At 44.1% G+C, this 21,017-nt stretch overlaps 1 pseudogene; it reads right to left on the bottom strand.

Annotated features, from left to right (window-relative positions):
• Positions 1–1,589: 1,589 nt before the first annotated feature.
• On the bottom strand, positions 1,590–19,666 carry LOC132334625 (telomere repeats-binding bouquet formation protein 1-like; annotated as a pseudogene).
• Positions 19,667–21,017: the final 1,351 nt, after the last annotated feature.

The raw sequence follows: 21,017 nt of genomic DNA, 5'->3' as shown, positions 1-21,017 counted from the left end.
TGATATGATTTGAAAGTAGCTGAGTGCTTGTTTGGCATAAGTAGCTAGTATTGTTAGGCCTCTAGTTGGACTTTATTTGATCTATATGGCTTCCCTGTGAAATTCAAAGATGGATTGTACTGAAGCCTGGAGCTCAAAAGCTGGACATTAATAATAGTTGGAACAGACAAAGCTATAGCCTAAATATTACTTAAAAATAGCCAGAGTGGGCCTCCTCTTCTTCAGGCTAAAGCACCCCTGCTCCCTCAGCTGCTCTTCACAAGACTTGGGAGAGACTGGAATGTTATGGCTAATGGCTTAAATCTTGTTAGGAAGGACTTTTTGCCCATTCTGACAAAACTGAATCAAGAATCTGCCACCACTGAAGCCCACCCCTCCCTGAAAATGCCTCCTTATTCGAACTTGGGACTGTGAGTTAAGCCACCTAAGGGAACTTGAGACAAGATCAAGGAGACACTATTGTCCTGCTAGCTCAGGTCTGGGGAGAACTAAACAAGGCTAATTGAGAAAAATGTATCCACAACCAGGCCAAACCCAGCAGCTGTCCTGAAAATCAGCTCTCCCTGCCTTCAGGCTGGGGAAGTCATAGCTACAGACTCATCTGCTGAGGCCAGCTTTGCACACAAACTTCCCATCAACACAGGGGGAAGGAGGAAATTTTGGGGGTGTGGCACAACCTCTGGTAAGGGGCAGTGGACACCCATCCTCCCTCAGACAAACTGGCTCAGCTCTAAACCCCCCAGCCCCAGAAGGCCACATCCAGGGGACATTCCCATCAGGGGCAGCTGACGGGGTGTCAGAACCCATCAAAGACCTCCAAAGTGCCCCCAGAGCCATTCCTGAGGCCTTGCACCAGGTGACTGCAGGGCATGCAAAGGAACACAACAGATCTGAAAATCCACAACCCAATTCACAGCAGGCTCAAAAGGATATACTGGTGCTAAAGATTTTATCTTATTTGAAAGTAGCAAGAGAGAGAGTCTAACTTGCCCCACCCCAGGCAGGAACCTGGGCAGTCCCACCTTGCCCAAATCTGCATGAATCCATTGAAGTCTCATGTTTTGTGACACCTCACCACAGAGAAGACCAGAAGAGGATTTCATGGTATGCCAGTGAGATCCATGCAATGGTGATACTTTCTACTTTTTATTTCATCTGTCACTCTCTTTCTGTCCCCCTCGCCAACTTCCTTCTCTATTTCTCTCTCTCTCTTCCTCAGATTTGCTCTTACATAAAATCCAGACAATTGACTTTGGCATATGGTCCTGTTTGCACCTTAATTCAGGGCCATCTCCCTAATAATTTTAAGGACCAGACTATAACAACCCACTGAAACTTGAGCAGAACTCATTCACCTTTAAGCAGTTTAAGTCATCGCTATAGGGAAAAAAATGTCTAGACTAGCACATTTAGAAAATGCTGCATTTCTTCAGTGGAAAAAAAGCACCATCAGTAGACCAGATATCGTTCATCTATTCAGCTGTACATGCCACTGAACTAATGCACCAGAAGAATGGCATGATCACATCCTCTGTTTCCCTTTGGAATTCTCTTTCTGAGCACAGATGGGACAAAACAAAAAAGCACAATCAATCTTTACCTTCAAATGAAATTGAGGACTCCTCGCTGGCAGAGACCAAAGCTCTGCGAGTCCAGGGCTCGCTGGCAGAGACAATCTCTGTGAAAAAGTCCCCGAGCGAATCGCTGAGTGCAGCCGTTGCACGAGCCCAGGCTGCGAACAACCAGCCCGGAGCGCGCTCTGCGGCAACTGAGGCGGCGGCGCCGTCACAGCCGCTGTGGCCGCGCCCGCGGTTCCCCGGCAACCGCAGCACCCGATTGTCGGGGCCGGGCCGGGGGCGGTGACGCCGGGCGGGCCTCGGTCCCCGCTCCTTCCAGCCCTGGTGCCCCCTCGGTCCCCGGCCGGAGGGGGAGGAATCCGCTCCGGGGCCCGGAACGTGACGGGCCACAGCGGCAGCGCTCGATATCGCCGGGGCCTCGGCCCCAGCTCCGGGCTGCTCCTGCACAAGGAAGGCGGAGCCGGGGGGGAACCCAGGCTCTCGACACTTCCCATAAGTGTCTAAAATCATGCACTTCAATTAAAACAGTGAGATGATTGCACAGAAAGAAAAAGTGTTCAGTCTTGGAGTGGACGGAGAAGCAAAGGCTCTGATCTGTCTGTCCAAGTGGCTCGACTTTGTATTCAGTTCCCTTCAATCCCGTGTCTCAGATCTTTGCCCTTCCATGCAGCAATGCACACTAGAATAGCACAGAGGGGGAAGCATGTCCAAGTGGCTGGTAATGATTTTAGTCGGGGGAAGGGAGAAAAGGACAATTTCTTCTGCAAAATCATATCTATTCTTGCTTTTCCTGTGCACTTCAGAAGAACCTGAGAACCTCCTGGACAGTCTCTAGAAAGACTGTCTGGATACCTGATGCTTAAAGCAACTGTTTTTACAGAGCATTGTGGTTACTTGACAGACACAGGGATGTTCCACACAATTTCTTTTGAGATCTACTAAAAGCAGATCTAGAATGCTACTTGAAGTCATCTTCCCAGTGCTGACAGACTCTCAGATTCTGAAAACCTCTATGGTTGACAGTATGAAGAAATATTCTGAGTGTTGTCATTCTAGTATGGAGGCAACTGAGGTGCTGTTAGAAAAGCTATGGAAAGAGCTGAATTTCCTTCAAACATAAAGTAAGAAACAGGGAATCCAGCAGACTTGATGACTGCATGGCAAGAGCCATAAAACCTTTTTTTAATTATCTGAGCAGTGAAGATGGCAGTGCCCAGGTCCTTTTCCCAGCTGAAGAAACAGTTAATTTTTCAGCAGCTGGATAAGGATTACTTCCTGCATTTGCTTCCTCCCACTCCAAACTTCAAGCCAAACAAGCACCTGTCAGCATACACTGCCTACAGACCCAAATGATTTGAAGGTGTTAGTTAGTGGCTTTATCCTTGTACCTTAAAAGGCTCTACCTCTTACCATCCCTTGGTTTCTTGTCTTTTATTTTGGAAAGCAGAGCTTTCATTGTTCCACCAGTCTCAATCATGTCCTGAAAGACATAAAAAAGGAAATGATCTTTCAGGTTGGAAAGGACCAGACTGTCAGTGGATGAAATGAGAGCATACCAACCTGGCAGCAGAGTAAGATACTTTATTTTATGCAGTATGTATTAATTTGAAAAGAAGGGGAAAAAAAATCCATGTCATTGCACGCCTCCTTCAGTCATTACCTACCTCTACTACTAACACATTCTCTAGGAGAGGGGAGGTTATATATATATATATATATATATAAAAATTATATATATATATATATATATATATATATATATATATATATATATATAAAAAATATCCACCATTTGGGGTAGATCAGTAAATCAGTTCCCACAGCCATACAATCCTGAGCATTTCATGCACCCAAATATTAAAATTACAGGTTTGAATGTCTAGCAATTACAAATTACTTCAACTTCTTTTTCTAGCTTATAGAAAATCTGGGTTTACAGGAAACTAGAATACTTCCTACAATACAGATGCCTCCATTCTCTGCACATCTGTAACTCAGGCTGATCTACAATACTGATAAATGTTGCAGGTTGTCGTTTCACACAAATTCAAGGTTTTTTCCTGGGTTTTTTGCTCACATTGAACTTATCTTCAGGCTTTACTTTTGCTTGCTCCTTAAACTCTGGAAAGATGTGATTAGTTTTATCCCATTTCGGTAAGTAGGCCAACCTCATCGTGCTGTTTTTCAATTGAGTTTATTCTGTGTAAAATTACTTTTGCTTTCTTCCAGCTATCTTGCAGACATCTTTTTCTGACTTGCATATCCAATTCTTCTGCACTGTTCACATTTAATGAGTTATCATATCATTTCAGAGCAACTGTTCAGCTTTATAAAATATAAAACAACATTAATAATTAAAATTTTATCATGTAAACACAACATTTAAGAAGCATTTATTACATTTTTGTATGCTAAGGGACAGCCCCAATCATTTAATGCAAAATTACAATTTTTATAAAACTTAGATTTCTACATAAATGTTAACACACTTGAAATATAAGCTGCTGTTACAAGAGGTGAACTTGCAATTAGAGTTCCTAGAAACTGTTTCCACAATGATGCTGTGAAAGAAAAAAAAGCTTTTTCATTGAATTAACTCTGGGTTCTTCACCAGTACAAGTCTCTGCTTTTTTAAAAAAACAACTCCACAGTAATGGACACTACAAATCTCCACACCTCAATCTGACACAAACCTCTCCGTTGTGTTTGCAGCACAGAAATGGAGATACAGGTTTGTTTTTTCCTAATTAGCAACTGCACACCCTCCACGCTCTAGAGATTAGAGGACAAGGTCTCTCTGCTTCATGGGAGGGATTGTACAGATAATTTATAAAAAACTGAAACAGGGGGCCCAAAAATACATCCTACTTTAGAAAAAAAAGATCAAGATTTCTTCAGATTGGAAATCAGTGCAGACACAGTGATTTCAGGCTTGATTATCTCCTGGTTTATTCCCTCCCTCTAGTGCTACACCCCCAGGAAGAAAGTATCCCCTGGGTGATAAATGACAATGTTGATCTTTTCCACACAATTTAGAGATGGGAAAGCTTTAAGAATTGGCCCTACATGGAGAGGTTTCACAAATGCATTTTTGCAACACTCTTGGAATTTTTACTTCTTTTTTTTTCTGCCTAAGTCAGTTCTTAAAGACAAATAGGCAACTTTCTGTGCAGAAAACAAACATCTTTTGGAGTATACAGAATTACAAAAAAAGCTGCCACAGTTAAAAGTGGAGTTAAAATCACTTGGGGAATCAGCAGAACACAGAGATGGAAACAATCCCTCTCCTTTTTAAAGCAGTCACAGCAAGCTTACTCATTTGTTTGCAGCTCTGCAGCACAAAAGTAGCAGCTTTGACGAGCTCCTCGTCCTGAGATTCTGTCAATACCTGAATCATGAGTGGCAGACCATTGTTCTGAGGCAGCTCACACTGGTTCTCTTCTAGAACAGGACATGGTAAAGGAAAGGTTTGGTTTCAGCCCCACACACCTTCACCTTACAGTCACTGTAGGGGCCAATACTGGCAACTCTCTGCAAGTTTCTGCAGAAAGAGAGATTTTCACTCCAGACCCAAGCCTGCTGCAGTGACAGCAGGAGAGCTTTACATCCCACAGGATGATTTGACCAGAACTCAGGTTGCTGTAAGAAAACTGAAGGACTGAGACCACTTATTCGATGGAGTTCCAAGCTCATTTAATTGTGGCTCAAAACATTTGAATAATGACTCCTGTATTTCTTCTCTTCCATGACCTGCTCTTGGAGTAGATATGCAACATTTCTGTGAGGCCTGGGATGCAGAAATATCAAAATCTCAAGGTTTCTATTTAGCAAAATAAAATTAGTAGCTTAAGCCTGGTCTAGCCAATCTGTTCCTCCTCATTTCTTCTGTCATTGGCTGAATTTTTATTGTGCTCTCATTCCCATATGGAATCATATAATGGATAATTGCTAAACATAGTTCTTTCTTCTTTAAACTTAACAAAAAAAAGGAAATAAAAACTTTTACCATTTTTATTTTGACAGTGTTGGCATTTGAAGAAAAACCTTTTTTATGTTGAAATAATTTTTTAATAATTTTTCTTTTCAAAAGACATTTTCCATTAAGTCTTGTTTCACTAGTTCTTAATGAAAAAATGTCTGTTAAAATAAATTTATGACCTCTTGAGCTAATTATTGAACATGTTATTGGCACTCAGAGGATAAAAATCAAACTTTCTGAACACAAGGTCTTTTTCTTGTTTCTCTAAACATACATGAGAAACACCACAAGTACAAATGAATTTCCCTTTCTCTTTGCTTGCACTACCACAAAATACCAACTGAAGTGCTGTATTTGTGCCAGATAAGCTTGGGCAAGCCCTGAGGAACACGACAAAACCATTTTAGAGCCACCAACTGCTTCTGTGTCTTGAAACCAATGCTCTTACATGGCTTTTACAAATATTCCTGGCCTTGTAAGCAGTGGAGAGAAGCTGTATGTGCCAAGGACCATGAAAAGGGTGCTCAAGACAACCCATTTGCTAGGTCTGGATTGTAGTAGCTGTCAAGTCTGGATTAATTATTCCTTGAGACACCTAAGCCCAGCTCTGAATTCTTGCATATTGAGTCTACTTTTCAAAGCTACTTAAGACACTTCCTGCTAACAAGCTTTAAAATTTAAAGATGGAACATTCTAGAAAACTTTTTGTCCAAATACTGACATTGTATTATTTAACTGAACACTCTCTCGTGTTCCAGTCTTGATGAAGTGACACCACAAGAGGAGTCAGTGGATGAGAATTTAGGAGAAGCTGACAGACAGGAAAAAGAAAAAGCAAATCTTACCACAAACTTCAGTACAGTGTCCAATTGTTAGAATAATACTGATTTTTTTCTCCTGTGCTCAGTGTCTCATTGGACAGCAGCTTCAGCAGCTCTGACACAGTGGGATACTTTGCCAAGACAACACTCATGGCAGCTGTTGGTTAAAATAATTGGAAGGAAAACAAAGTCAATTGTGAGTGTACAGGAATTATCCAAGGATCAAATGCTGGGTTTGGAGGGAACTGTACAGAGCCCTCAAAGCCTTGGGCCTGCTCAGCCCTGCCCTGCTCCACCTTGAACAGCTCAGATTACCCCACCCCTCCTGTGCTGCTCCCAAATCCAGTCCTGCCCATCCTCCCAGCCTGTGCTCCACGGAGAGGAGGCAGAAGATCTGATGAATGAGGAGGGCTTTGCACTGTGCAACTTCTGCAGATCCCTGCTGAGTTTCTCCATGTCCTTGATCAGCTCCAGCATGGAGCCAGAGAGAGTTGAATAAGCTTTGACAAGCAGAGTATCTGCCATAAAAAGAGCAGGGGGCAAGCCCTTCCTGGCACTGGCAACACCACTGCTAGAGCATCCACGCTGAGGCCCAGTCCTGTCACACCCAACTGAGCTGAAACTACCCTCACAACTAGTGCAGGCTGATGCTTTTCAACTTCTGGGAACTTCCATTTGAAGCTCTTATGGCAGAAGTGTGAGGTACAGCAACCACGGCCACAGCACAGGCTCGTCAGGATCACAGGTTTCTGCAAACCTTCTGTGGAAAACACAAAACCTCATCAGGAGAGCAGTACCCGGCCAGCAAACCAGAGCAGAGTGTGCTGTGCACAAACACCACGTCCGTTCAGCTCCACCTCTAAATGACTAAAGCTTCCTAAAGCTACACAATTTATTATTCAGCCATAGGCACAACTCCAGGATCCAAACTGACTGGTCAAATCCAGGCCCAGAGCTCAGCTTTACTTACCCAGCAAGGGCTGGAGCATCTCAGTTTTAATTTTCAGTTGGGTTTAAATTTCACTGCATTTATTTGAGCAACAATGGGACAGTAATCCACCTCAGATGAACTGAATCACTCCCCACTTACACCTCTGAGTTTTAAAAAGCATTGCAACATCCACTGGGATGTGGAGAACTGAACTGCCTTTAAGCATTCATTTCTGCAACTTTTCCACCAGCACAAGACTTTAAAAATAGCATTTTAAAATTGCCATAGATCAAAAATGTCTTTCCACTCACAGTTAGTAGCATTACAGGCATTCAGAGTCTTTGTTACTACCACTGCAAGTCTCATGCTGGAGTGACACAAACAGGAATCAGGCATAAGCTCAAGGAGAACTTTGGCTAATGTATCCAATCCTCCAATAGAAACAAAAGATTTCTGCACATCTGCTCAGTGGAAAAAAGAAAAAAATGTGATTTAAGCAACAGAGTCTGCAAATTCTTTTAGCTTTTCACCAAGTAAGTCCATCAGAGTTTTTCTGTGCATGTGTCAGTCATTACATTTCTTATACAACAGAAGCTGGAGATACATTAATCTCAAGAATTGCAGTAACTGCATATAAAATAGTTCCAGGAAAACATGACCTTGATATGTGCACACCAATGGCAAACATCATGCCTGAGTTCTACCTAAGTCATTGTTTTCAGCCATGTCACAAGGACTTTAATTTAGACACACTTTTAATCAGAACAGCTCCCAGCAGTTTCACTGACCCTATCAAATGTAAGCAGACTGTGGCTATTTGTGGACTTGAGCACAGCACAGTGTAAGTAAAGATGGTGGAGTACAGTGGTCAGAGTAAAAGTGGGAAGAACAGCAAATGACTTTGTAGAGATTGACAAGAAAGAAAAACCCATTTACCTCTTGAATTAAACTTCCTTTTATCAAATTCAAAGCTGTGTAAAGGTTGAGCTGCACTTCCAGTTGTTTGCAACTGTGAGACCAAGAAATGAACAGATGGGACGAACTATCCCAGGCTCTGTGCAACTCTCGAGCCACCCTTTGGCATAGGGAAAAACCCCACAGCAAATGTTCTGATTATCTTCTGGAAAAGTAAAAACAAATTACCCCAAATCAAAACGCAATGAAATCAACTTCAGCTGAACAGTTAAAATGAAACCAAAGTGTTACCGATTTGGAGAATATCTTTGGACTTCTTCCACAGTTTTCAGAGCAACACCTCCTGTGCTGGGGGTTGTTGACACAGGCACAGAGAGTGCTGCACACTGAGGACCAGAGCTGATAGCAGGGATCAGTGTTTTCAGCTGACAGATTCTTCTCAGATGTGGAGAGAGTTGTTCTGTTAAGGAAATGCAAGCAAGGCCCAGACAGTCAAGGAAACATAGCTGCTAACCAGCCTACTATTTGCCTGTTTGAATTGCAACCCTGTTCACCTGAACAACTGCAGCAGCAGGCTGATGCAGCCTGTGTCTCTGACATGGGTTTGCCCATTTTCTAAAAGAGAACACACACAAGACTCCAGAGACAAATGCAACTGCAGACAAAATCTTAACAGCAAGTTGAATTTACATACATACATTCCCTTTCCTAAGCACATATCCTCCCCACAAGGAAATACAAAATCATATCAACATATTGGTAAATAACCTTTCCATGTCTCTCTCTTTCTAGACACTCTCAGAAACTATGGGTTTGCATTTGCAAACTCTCTTTTTAGAACTAAACCACATTCTGCTGTTTAAGGAAATCCCAGTGAGCAATGACCTACTTCGACAATTCAGGTTCGGTTACATGCAAACATTCATCTTTATAAATTCACTTCACCAAAACATTGCTTATTGCATGTTCCAAATTTTGGACTGCAGATTGGCAAATAGAAAAGGAGAGTTATCATAACACAGAAAAAAAAACCAACTTACCATTATTTGACACCAGTACTAAGATGACAGAAACAGACATTCTTTTCAAGTTCACATCAGAATCCTTTTTAATTCAAAATAAAATGAGTTCTTCAAGCAACTCAGAAGTACACAAGACAGTGTACTTGTCAACAGTGTCTGTTGACAAGACACTGAAAACAAAAAGTGAAAACCTCAAGTAAGCTACTCATCATCCTAAATTATTAAGTTTCAATTGTGGCCAGTATGTGGGGAGCAGAGACAGGGCAGGACTATGAAGTGCCTGAGGGCTTCCCCCTGCAGTGAGTTCTACACCAAGCAGGACCCTGGCAAGCTCTGGAACAATCCAGGAGTCACTTGCTGCTGAGGGACAGGGGGAGTGCAGCTGTCTGGTAACTTAAAGACACCCTGTGTGCACAAGTCAGCAAGGCACAGATCAAATCTGGGGATGGACAGGGCAACTGGGGCACCTTCCCTGCCCTTTCTCCCACTGACAATCTTGTAGTCTCATTTTGTGAGACCAAAAGAAAATGGAGACAAAGCAGGAGCACAAGTAATGACAGGGGGCCATAGCGCACTCAGAAATACAAACAGTGTTATTTTTATTGCCATTACTCTCTAGAATAATCCCCAATGTAAATAAAGCTGCTTCCTTTACGATGCAATGAGCATTCGACTTGGCAAGGTCATTTCTAAACATCAAACCACCAATTTCTCCAAAGTATTCGCTTGCTTCACCTACAAGAGGAAAAACTTTTGCTTCTGTTTCTCTGCAAAATGAAAGGCTTCTATGATTTTCCAACATCTCAAGCCTTATGTCCTTTAGACATTTTTACAGTGCCCACCAGTTCCTTGGCATATATGGGGAACATAAATGCCTGCATTGTTTCTAAGGTAAAGCCTTTCTTACTGTTTTGTTGGCAAATGGAATAGACAGTGACCACAGCCTCCTGCTGAGACAGAGGGCAGTCCAACTGAGATTTAAGGCATTCCAGCAGTAAGGTCAGATCTGTTTTCATATCTAGGAGCAAACACAAAAAGCTTCATTAAATTGTTATCTTTTCTCTCTATTAATCTAGTCAGTATTAGAATAAACCTGTCAAAATGCAGTATGTAGGTGTATTTTAAAAAAAGGGGGGGAAGTGAGCCAAAATGGAGCTACATCACTTCTATTCAGCCACCAATAACAAACCTAGAAATATTTCTGTCCATCCTTTGTTATTTGAGCATGAGTTCCTTTGCAGAGTAACAGCTTCCTTTTAATATTTCTGGCCTTTCATTACTAGTAACTCTTAGTAAGTCTGATGTAAACTACTAAATATTAAATTCACAATTGCAAGGTGCATTAAGTGTAAATAATACAGAGCCATTAAAGTATTCAGAGTGCAAATAAAATTCAGGGTGCAGTTGAAAATCTGTGGAGTAGTAAGGAAAGAGTCCAAGAGCACAAGGCTGCTCCGTGGTACTGAGGTACAGGAGACATAAACCATGCAGCACAGCAGCAGAGCCCTCAGTCAGGTGGGTGGAGATGTAACACAAAATATTCTCTGGGCACCTACACACAACCCTGGGTGGGAAAACAGACTTGGAAAATCTGCTTCTTAGTCTTTGGGGTATCATTAAAAGACTTAGTTGATAATTATTTCTAACAGTGACAGAAGGTATTGTTCACAGTAAACCATTACAAGGTCTGAGGGTTCTTAAAGAAGTTAAAATACAATAAAAATGTGGATAAATATTAGCAAATTAAAACCAAAAACTGTGACTTCGTAATGGTGTGTTTTACTATGTGTGCAGGTTTGACATTGGATTTACCCTTTGCATATCCAATACAGTATCCAAAATGTGGAAATTAGGAAAAAACATGTTTTCCCAACTGCTCACCACCCCACAACAGGCCTATCACAGTCTACTAAAACTTTGTAAAATTGATGCAGATTATAATGACAAATTATATTAGATATCTTACCACACTGACTTATCTGCACCTTTTGAGTGTTCCTTTTTTTTAAATCTCTGTTCTTGTTCTACAACAGCAAGGAAAAAGTTTTTTCAGTTCTGTTCAGATTAGCAGTGTTTATAATATATGCAGTAGAAACAACATCATTTTTCTAAAATGCACTTTTCCCAGTTTTCTGCTTTTACTTTGTCATCTCACACACACACGGTTGAATGCGTTCTTACATGGCAGAGTTTTCCTTTGGAAATACAGTCTTTTATGACAGCCCTGCATTTGTAACTAACAGGTGATCATCTTTTGAGAGTGGACATTCTGCAGAAATCAGGTCATTCCATGTTACCCCTGAGGGGCACTGTCAGTAAAGAACATCCCCTGCTCTGTGTCACTGATCACAACAAAGCTGATCCAACTTTCCTTACAAGAGTGGCCAACTTTGCCATTGGCCAACAACTGGCACTAAGACCAAGTCATGTTACTTAGGGGGTGGACACTCTAAAACACTCGGCCTCCTGCTGCTCAAGGAGCCACCAAACCATCAGCATTGTTCTGGCAGCACTGATCAAACCAAGGGCAGTGAGCACAGAGACATGTTCCTTACAGTGAGAACCCACTGAAATTCCCCAAAGACATTGCCACATTACATGAACCATGCAACCCACAAAACCCCACAGCATTGCTTCTTCACAAACCCCACAGGGCAGCCTCTGAGAGCAGAGCAGCAGAGTGACATTCAGCTTTGGAGGCACAAAGATGCTCCCTCAAACACGCCCCAAGTCCCAAACAGAGAAGGTTGATGCAAGCATCACAGTAACCTCTTACAATTTCTCCAAAAATTACTTAGCTCAGGTAGAAACTTTAAATCAGTGGCAAATGCAGCTTAAGAATGGATTCATTTTCCTTCTCCAAGTGGAGCAAAGGCTCAAAGCAGAATCCTTGTCATCACTGTGCATCCATCCATTGAAAGCAGCCAGCCCTGCTTTCTCTTGGGAGTTACTGATTGCCCCGTTCCTTTGCTGCTTCCCTTAGAGAGGAGAATTGAGAGAGGTCATCTCCCTGCAGCCTTTCAGAAGTGATAACAGACATGCATTTCATTTTCCTGCAAATCCAACCCTGCCACAACAAGGAAAAGCTTGCCAGCCTTCCTCACCTCTTTTTGTCCTACTGCCACCACCCTGCCAGCCTAAGAAAAAACACAACCCACCCAAACAAAAGGAAGGCTGTAAAAATGAGTTTGCTCTGGAGCTAATTGCTTTTCAGAAGAGTTTCATTTAATACATGTTTATACAATTATGCAATATAAGAAGCACAAGGGGTTTAAAACTGGATGTATACAAGGACACATCTTGACCTTTACCTGCCTCTTTTTGACTTTTGCAACCTACAGGAGGTACGCAAAATAGTATTTATAAACCAGCCTACATTAATTAGATTCAAATAGCTGACCTCGGTTGTTGCATCACAGAGCAAGGTGGAAAGACAAACAACTAGATTTGCTTCAACAAACAGCTGGCAAATGTTGCATCTAAAATTCTTCTCCATCAGTTATGGAAAACAACCCAGTAACATTGCTTTAAATCTCAGAAACCACTCCTGGAGAAGTGCAGATCTGTCAATGTGTGTGCTCAGCAGCACCAGAGCACATGGCTGGCACGGTCAGTAGACCAGCCAGCCTGGGCAGGATTTATCCTTCGAAACCCAGGGAGCAAAGGCCAGAGGGGAGAAGTGCGGGTTGTTGGCGTCCTGTGGAAACCAAACCCCACAGCAGCAGCTGAGGCCGTGAGGACGCTGCGCTGTGGAACAGGACTTGGGGCTCTCCTGGCCTATTTCAGCTCCCTCACACCCTCCTCCCTCAGATGGGCCGTGTGTGATTTACAGCTCGTTATCAGAGCTCCACTCTGAAGCCTTAGCAAGCACTCCAGATCAGCCCAAATATAAAAGGGAAAGAACATATACATATTTAAAATAAGAGCGGGGTGGGGGGGTGGGGGTTGGAAGGCAACAGTCTAAAGATGAAACAGCAGCCTTCTGTGGGAAGGCTGGGGAGTGCCGAGGGGGGAAATGGGGCACGGCTCGGGTACCTGTGATCCAGTGGCGCGGGTGGCTCCGGGCAGACCCCGAGGCGTGGCGGGTGCCCGCTGCCGAGCGCTGTCCGGCTGAGGGGTGGGAACTGCGGGCTGAGGGGTGGGATCTGCGGGCTGAGGGGTGGGATCTGCGGGCTGAGGGGTGGGATCTGCGGGCTGAAGGACAGCGGAGGCCCCGCCGGGCTGATCTGGGATCTCGCGGAGCTGAGGGCAGAGCCCGGCCCGGCCCCTCAGGAGACGCCGCCCCAGCGCGTCAGGGCACGGCCGCCCTCGGACTCGGGACAGCCCTGAGCCTTCCCCTCAGCCAGGCGGGAAGCGCTTGGAATTGTAGAACCGTCAGAGGTGAAAGAGATCTTGAAGAGCATCAGTTCAACGTCAGCCCAGCTCTGACACTTCAAACACAGACCACTAAACCATTTGCCAGTGTCAGATCCAGAGGTCTCTTTAACACCTCCAGGGATGGCAACTGCACCACCCCTCTGGCCAACCTATTCCCAGGCCTGAACACCTGAGCAGTGGAATTTTTTTTCTAAAGTCTAACCTGAATTTCCTCTCAACGTGAGGCCACTTCTTCTGGCTCTCAGTGCAGGCCCAGCAGAAGAGAGCAGCCCCCCCTCAGTGCACGCTCCTGTCAGGGAGTTGGAGAGAGCGGTGAGGTCCCTCCTGAGCCTCTTCTCCAGACTGAACAAACCAGCTCCCTCAGCTACTCCTCATGGGGCATGTTTTCTAGAGCCTTTGTGAGCCTTGCTGCCCTTCTCTGGACACACTCAGCCCCTCAATGTCCTTTTTCCCGAGGTGCCAGAGCTGGCACAGCCCTCGAGCTGTGGCCTCAGCAGTGCCCAGCACAGAGGGGCAGGCACTGCCCTGGTCCCGCTGCCCACACTGCTGCTGATCCAGGCCAGGTGCCATTGGCCTCTTGCCCCCTTGGGCACACTCTGGCTCACACTGAGGCGGCTGGTGACCTGCAGGATGTGGCACTTGGCCTTGTGGAACCTCAATGGCCTTGTCCTTGGCCCATTGATCCAGTCTGTCCAAGTCTCACTGCAGAGCCTTCCCGTCCTCCAGCAGATCCACACTCCCACCCAACTGGGCATCTGCAAATTTACTGAGGGTGCTCTCAATCTCCATCTCCAGATCATCAATAAAAAAGTTAACCAGGCAATAAAGAAGTTAACCAGGACCAGCCCCAAAACTGAGCCCTGGAGAACACATTTCAATGCAGCTCAGTTTGCATACTCTGCAGTTGGAGGCTGCAATGCCCCCACAACAGAAAGAGCTGCCATCCCTTGGCATTGGCCACACACACAAGTGCAGGAAAAAAGCCTTTTACTCGGTGTATATGGCCGACAGGACTGAGCTTTCGGGCACACACTCCCTTTCCCTAATGCCCCTGAACTCAAGAGAAGGTATTTCACCTTCCAGCTCTTTGCACCATTGCATCCTCAGACCATCAGAGCTCCACCAGCCTCTCTCATCCTTTTGCGCCTTCTCCCCACTCAAGCTGAGGAGCAGCTTTGATAAGAAAAAATGCAGTTCTGCTGCCAAGGAGGTGAGCCAATTTGCAAATGCAACTTACCCTACCAAAAACAGCTACTGCCTTTTTCTTTCAGAGGTGAGCCATCAGAAGTAATGAAATTGTGTTGCATTTTAGACCAAAGTGGAAAAGAAACGAAAGCACTCACAGAGGATTTGGCAGAGCCAAGAGATGCCAATGTGGCTTATCCTGTTGGCTGCTCAGTTATTGCAGCCCTTTGCTACTTTACCATTTGTCTTGTTTGGAGATTGTGCTCAGATAATTCAGTGATGGGTACAAGAGAAATTTAAAAAATCATAGCTGATTGCAAAATAATACAGCCTAGGAAAATTTTAATAGATGGTGAAGTATTTACATGAGAGTGATGACAGTTACCACACACAGAACAAAAGAAGCGCTTTTAATAAAACTTTAATTACATCCTTGTTCCTCAAGCCTTACTATCCATTTGTTTGGCTGATGTAGTATTATGTAAAAATCCTGTTCAATATCTTGTATTGTTTATACTTTCCAACACTTCTGATGTGTTTTCTAAAAGCTGTTAGTATTTTTTATTTTGAAAAAAAAAATCTATTATTTTGGTAGCAACATTGCAGTTCTGTGTTTCCTTTTGGTACTCAGCTGAAAAAAATAAAGAAAAAAAAAGAGCAGAAAAAATTGCAGAGGGGGAAAGTAGATCACAAGGAGCAAAGTTACAGGAGATGAGTACATTACTACTGCCACTGCTTAAGAGCATCTCTCACAAAAAGCAGACTGGCTACACTGTCCCAACTCCATCATTTCAACTCTCCATGATTTGTTTCTTACTTTGCAAAGCTGATCTGAGCCATTTTTGCCTATTATGAATAACAACTAGTAATACACACTTACAGTTCTCTTGTATTACTGCAACAGCACTAGGTTCCCTTAGAATTTTTTTGGGCAATTGCAGTGCAATCCCTGAATTTAAACCAGATCAAGATATTATTTGTAGCTTATTCTTGAAGGTAATTTGTAGCAAAAGTAAAAAAAATTATTGCAGATGGTCAGTGACTGGACTGTTATGTGTATGGGATGCACAGGATGATTTAAGTGCTGCTCCATTCTGTGTGACTGCAGGCTTTGAAAAGAGTAATCCTACTTGGCATTTGGACTCCATTTGGTCTCAGGAATTATGGATCCAGAGTAACTTGTTAGAAGCTTGTGAAAAAATGTCTCTGAAGTTTACAACAAAGCTGAAGTGTACAGAAGGATGAGAATTCAATGAATAATTCAATGAATACTAAGAATAAGTTTGAAAAGCATATCCAGTTATCCTGCTGGCTATGTCCAGTGGCTGTCCCCTGCTACAGTACAGTGCACAATGTCACCAGGAAAATTGTGAATGTCATCTTTAGACCAATCTATTCACACATTTTATTTTTGATCAGAGTTACTTTCTACAAATTACCAAGCTGTTTTGCCTTTTTGAGGCTCTTGGTTTTTCGTGTGAAGTATTTCCATGTATAATACAGGTGGCTCCTGTGTCTTGGTTTGGAAAGACAGGTGTTTGCTAAGGAAGGCAGGAGCCTTTCTTGAAATGGAAAAATGCAAACCCCTTCCTTCTCAATTGCTAAAAATTTGAAATTAAAGGGGGCTCTCAGGTAACAACATGGGGGCAGGAATAACAGTTCTTTATCAGGGAAGTGTCGGCGATGGAGAGAGACGGGGAGACTGACTCGGGGATCAGAATCTGATTTTATTGTGGGATAAAAGCACTTATATACTATTTTAGGGAGACTAGTAATGTGCACTACAGTGATTAGGTTAAAATCATACACAAATTTATATATGAAACAACATCCCTTGCTTGCAGTTGTGGAAGGGGAGCCGGCTGCTGGCCTTGCTGACAGCTTCTGCCAGCCAGACTGGCACGGGCTGAGGCAGGGGCAGCCAGCCTGACAAAAGCATCCATCCGTGTGGATGGGGGGTGCGTTTACGGGAGGAAAGGTGGGGATTTTCCCCACCAGTGGGCAGGTTTAATTCTTTCATTGAGTGGTAAGACCCTCCTCAGGCCTGTGGAATGGTGACAGGCTTTGTGCTTTTTCTTGTTTCCAGGTCTTGTTTTGAATTGACTTCCATGCAATTGTTCTCTCTTTTTCCCAGGAGGATTACACCTGGTGCCCAGACTGGAGGGGGAAGCGCCTGCAGCGTCTGTGGAGCACGTCCAGTGGCAGCACTACCCCAGGGGCCACGGTCTGCAGGGACAGCCCCTTCCAGAAGGACGAGGACCTGGTGCAGGATCGGCTCCTCTCCTGGCAGCAGCTCTCCAGAGGTGGGCACCCAGCTCCATAGCTTGGCTGGCAGAAGGGCTCTGGGCAGGCGGCAGCGGGCACACGGGCATCCCGCTCTTGCAGCTGCTGAGGAGTTGCTGTGCCGTGATTAGGCGGAGGAGGTGGAACATGGCCTGCCATGCTGCCCTTCTCTAAAAACAGAGACTAGGACTGGAGGTTTGGGCTCTGAGCACAGCCAGCAGCCTGGCCCAGGCACAGGCCATGGCAGGACAGGGGGACAGGAGCCTGCTGCGACTGACCGTGGCTCTCTGGTTTCTCTCCGCAGGCTGCCAGCACCTCATGCCATGGGAACGGCACCGCTCGGCCTGCCAGGCTCAGGGGGCTGGAGGGCAGCCCATGTTCATTTGCTGTCAAAGATAAATTATTTTGGTTTTTTTTTTTGTTACCATCGTCATCGGAGCATTTCTTTCATCCTTTTCCAAGCTTTTGGCCTGTTGTGATAAATGGATATGATTTGTGCTAACAAAATCTGGTGGTTTATACCAGCTGGACTCTATTGTGGTCTATACCATGTTTTATTTCCTGCATAGGTAAAATACCATGTATCAAATTTGATCAAAAAGAAAAATGAGGGAGTGTGAAAACCTGGATTTGTGGGATGTAGAAGATACCAAAATTCAGTCTTTAATAAAAAGCATGAATTAATATTATCCAAAGAGAAGATGGGGGAAATTGTGATAAATGGATGTGGTTTGTGCTAACAAAATTGTAATTATATCAATATTTTGGGAAGAAAATTGGAAAGGTATATGTGATTCATAGTATGAAGCAGATGGGTTTCTTTGTAGATGATACATGTGGGAAACAGGATACAGGAGATTGGAATTGGCCTTGATGAACAAAAGTTAGGAAGACTCCCAAGTCAGAATTGGCATCAAGACGAAGTTAAGACAACTCCCAGGACAGGATCGGCCATGACATAAATAACATTGGGATAATTCCAGACAGGGAGCATAAAAGAGTGTTCTTTTCTATAAAATAAAAAGGCTTAATTGGAGCATAGTGCTTACTTACATAACACAGGACTTGGGGCACATGCACAGCCTGCCAGGTTATTCAGAGGACGGTGAGGAAGACTGTTGGCCTTCCTCAGAGGAGAGCCCCAGAGAGCCAGAAGCCCTCTTAGCCACAGTGGGAGCATGCGCTGTGAGTGTGGTGATGTTGATTTCAAGAATCAGAAACAGGAGGAGATTTACAGGAAAATATTGATGAATATGTATTAGCCCACAGTACATAAGTTGTGTTTGGATCCTTTTGCCTTTTGCACGTGAGACAGGGTGGGAAGCCCTCCCTGTACCCTGAGCAGTTTTGGTTATGCTTTATCAAAACCACTGCCAAATTTCTTTTTGTAACTACTGGATTCTATTTGATTGTATTGTTTTATCTCAGTTAAAACTGCTGCTAAATTTGAAGTTTGTGGTTTATTGAATTAGACATATGGGACCCCATATATAACATGAAGAATATGACTTAATAGTTTACAAAACCAAAATGAATATCATTCAGCTAAATTAACAAGGAATAGGAAAGCATTTGAGACTTAATCACAAAGGATAAACTAACAGAAATGATGATACTTGATTAAATGAATACGTTTTAACCTAATGAGTTAATAGCTCAGTCTCCTCTGGCTTTTGATCTCCTCCTCAGAAGGGGAGCAGTTCTTTGAACTCCTCTTCACAAGGGGCACAGTCTTTAGGGTTTGGTCTCGGCTTTGGCAGGGGGTGTTGTTTTTTGGATGATGATGACTGCCAAAAAGCCCCCTTAAATCCCCCCCAAAACCTCTAAACCCCCCCCACCAAACCTCCCCCCAACCCCCTCAGGATGAATTTTTCATTCATTTCAGGTAATTTTGGATGGATTTGGGGGATTTTGGTACTTTGTGGATGCTGAAGTGGGCATAGGATTCAAATCCACTCTAAATGCCCCCCTAAAATCCCTCCAAATCTACCCCAAACCCCCTCAGGATGGATTTGGAGGTAATTTTGGGTGAATTTCAGGTAATTTTGGGTCAATTCTGGGTGGATTTGGGGTGGTTTTGGTACCTCCTGGACACAAAATTTGGTGTAGGATTCAAACCCAGACAAAATCCCCCTAAATCTCAAAACCCCACAAATTTTCCCCCCAACCGCCTGGTTGTTGGGTCGACTTTTTGTGGATTTTGGGTTAATTTGGAGGAAATTTTGGGTGGTTTTAGTACCTTGTGGATGCCCAAGCGGGTGAAGGATTCAAACCCAGCCAAAATCTTCCCAAATCCCCTCAAAACTCCCCTCAAATTTCCCCCAGAGCCCCTCAGGATGGGTTCTGAGGTAATTTTGGGTGGATTTGGGGTAATTTTGGTTCCTTTTGTGAAGTGGCGAGGGCCCCGGGTGCAGGGCTTGGAGCGGGGCTGAGCAGCGGGGCAGGAAGGGGGGGAAGGAGGGAGGTGTGAACCCCCCCTGAGGATCCCCTGATGGGGACACCCCTAAAAAGTTCTGTGCCAGGATTGAGAAACAAACGGGACCTTTGGTTTTTTCAGTCTTCAGGCTGTTGTTCATTTTTCTCTTAGCAAAAGTTCAGCATGCCGTCTGCACACCAGACTTAGCATACAAAGAGAAGGCACCAAAAGTCATAGGACCCACAGGTTCAAGGTCTTTTAAAATCATTTTGCCTAATTAACTCTTAGAACGCATTTTATTTCTACCTTTCTACCAGTAACTAATTCTTTGTCTACCACTCAGCATCTGCATTGCAGCTTTTTCCAACCAATCACCCTGTGCTCCCAACACAACAGAAAATGGAGGAGATGAAGAACGAGAAGGAGATCAGGCAACGCCCAAAATCCTCTGTCTTGTCTTCTATCCACCCTCATACTAAACACCCAAAGCTCTCAGTTTTTCACCCTGTGATCAACTACACTAATCTCTATTTCACACACTCGTAGATTCCAATTCATCCCAAAGTCTTGGAAGCTTTCTCCATGGACAAAAGTTAAAAGCAGTGATCTCTTGGGGATCAGGACTTCTCAGGACAGGCAGGGAGACATTCCCTGTGCCCTGGGTTCCAACAGCAGGGGGGAAGGGGAGGTTGGGGACAGGAAAAGAAGGACTTGGGCAGGAAAAAGGGGAACCTTAAACAGCGTGGTAAGCGCCATTTCTAGAGGGAGGGCCCGGGACGGCGCGGCCGTCACCTTCCCGGGTAGGTGTGGATACACAATCCAGGTCAGATTTCCCATGGATCCGTCTGGGAAACATTAGGGAGCTGGAGATGAAGAATCCTGAACAACCTCGCAGGTGGTGTTTGTGACAATTGTTTTCCTCATGGATTGTTTACCCCAAGGGGTTTTCTTAACTAGCCAATCATGTGAAATGTAAAATAACCAATCAGGTCCACCGAAATCAGGACTGAGTATAAAAAAATGCGTCTCCTAATAAAGATGATTTTTGGCTTTCTGAAGATGCATGGAGTGTGTCACTCATTTATCCGTGTCATTTCTGACTCAGCAGTGACAGGCAGGGAAGGGGAACATGGAAAGATGGGGGGGAAAGGAGGACACAGGACGGAGAGAGGACGGCAGCGCTCCCGTGTCACCTCTGGATGGATTCTGTCCCTTGTTCTGCCCTCAGGAAAAGAGAGACAGAGTGGCACAGAGTGTTGGGAAGGATGAAAGTTTGACAAGAATCTTTAACAGATATGTGTGCATGACAGAAAGATTTTTGAATGTAGAATGAGCAGAAGGAATAGAAATGAAAGCAAGTTTTGATATAGAAGAAAAGAAGTGCTGGGCCAGTCTTACTGGGTCACTTAGGCAAAGGGTGTGCTACTTACAAGGGGTTTTTATGGCTTAGAGCAAAGGATAAACCCACCTCAAACAAGAAGATGTTTTTACCAAGCAAAAAGATTCCATAG

This window comes from Haemorhous mexicanus, chromosome 16 (genome assembly GCF_027477595.1).
Source record: "Haemorhous mexicanus isolate bHaeMex1 chromosome 16, bHaeMex1.pri, whole genome shotgun sequence".
Classification (NCBI taxonomy): domain Eukaryota; kingdom Metazoa; phylum Chordata; class Aves; order Passeriformes; family Fringillidae; genus Haemorhous; species Haemorhous mexicanus.
Note: the sequence above shows the minus strand (reverse complement) of the source record. Positions and strands in the feature narration are given on the sequence as shown.